We start from the raw sequence: 1,800 nt of genomic DNA on the forward strand, positions 1-1,800 counted from the left end.
CGGGGCGGGCCGGGGCCTGGGGAGGGAAGGGCCGCTGCGGCTGTGCGCTGCCCACGCGGGGCCCAGCGCCGCGGGAGCTGGCTCCGGTGCCTGCTTTGTGCCGCGCCGCGCGGCGGCAGCCCGTCTTTGGGACACGGCCGCAACGTGCCCGGTTTTTGGCTGCAAGCACTGTAGGAGCCAAAGCTGGACAGAGCCTGGCAAAGCTGGCGTGCTGGTCCGCCTCGCAGAGGCCTCGCTCTTTGGCGGTGCTGCGGACCTTCTGCCGCTAATTTTGTCTCCTGGCGGGAGACTGCTTAATCTCATGGCTCGGATGGGGGATCACTGACAACTCTTAGCCGTGCCGCAGCAGGCCAAGGCAGCCTGCCGTGCTGCAGCCTGCCGTGATCCGCGTCACTGTTTGGGGAGAGTTTTCCATCTTTGAGCAGTTGGATTTCACTCTGTGTTTGTATTTTGGGCTCTCTCTGTAGTTATGTCTCTAGCCTTTTCTGACCCCGGAAAGGTGTATGTTTTTCGCCTCAAGTCAATCTTTTTTTGTTATCTTTCATCCTAGTGTATTTTGAAAGGTGCGATTGTCACTTTCTGTCCGTAGAAAACTTGCTTCCCAGGTAGTGTTAATCTAGCAGTATGACAGGCTGGACTTGCCTTCTTAGCTTTTGAAGAAACAACAATTTTTTTGTTACTAAAGAGCTTTTGAAATCAGACTTGCATCAATGGACAGAATGAGTGAATGATGGATTTTAGATGAATGACCTGGACTTTATACCAAAAATGGGATCTAAATTCATACCAATCTCTCTGATTCCTTTTCTCACCTTGCAAATCTTGACTTTGTGCTCTTGAGGTAGACAGATTTGAGATTTCTGTTTAGATAATTGTAAGTGAAATGGGAAAGCAGTATAAAGAAAGGGAAACTTCTTTGCTACTTGAGTGGACTCTGCATATAGATATGTGGTGCTTTCAGGCTCAGTTGCTGAGGCCCTGGAGGTCCTAGTTACTGCTAAGAAGTTTGGGTATCCCCAATAATATTCTTAAGATTACCATCTGAAATGTGAACTAACTGCTAAAAGCACCTGTTGTGTGCTTTTCTTCAAAGTGAAATGATAGTGTACATATGTTGTTGTAGTTGTAAAGTTACTTTATATTTTGGTGTACTTCTTGCCTTCTGTCAGTCAGAGTGCATCAATGGTGAAACAACATGAACTGATCAGTTTTCTGATTGGAGTGTTAAAAGTGTGTGTCTAAAGAGCAGTAGTTGAAAGTACTGTATTTTATACAAACCTAGGAGGATGCTATACGTTTACAGATAGTTTAGGAAAATATTTTAAATTTGGAATTAACACTTCCAAGATGGTGTAGTGAAGGTATTTTTCCATCATCTGGATGGAGGCCTTTGGAAGTACTGTCTCTTGGAGATGAGTAGCCAGCTCCTAGCAAGAAGAGAGGTCTGAATTGCAGAAATCAGGATTTGCAGGGATGAAAGAAGATCTGTTTCAGACACAGTATGGTAGTATGGGATGAGAGGCAAGTTAGTTAAGTGCTGGTTCTGTTTTCTGGCCCAGAGATAGCTCTGAGCTGCCCTTTGAAGCCATGGCAGCTGCAGGTGCTTTTTTTTCTAGCGTAGTGACAAACTTTTTTACAGAATGCACTTACTTCTCTTCCTCTTGTAGCCTTGAGTGTTAGAACTATTTTATAAATAAATAAGTAGATACTTAAAATAGTTAAGAATTATATATATATTATAAATTAAATTTGCATTTTGCATTATTCTTTATGAATTCCTCAGATTCATTGTTGACTTTC

Source organism: Apteryx rowi, unplaced genomic scaffold, assembly GCF_003343035.1.
Source record: "Apteryx rowi isolate R43461 unplaced genomic scaffold, aptRow1 scaffold_616, whole genome shotgun sequence".
Classification (NCBI taxonomy): domain Eukaryota; kingdom Metazoa; phylum Chordata; class Aves; order Apterygiformes; family Apterygidae; genus Apteryx; species Apteryx rowi.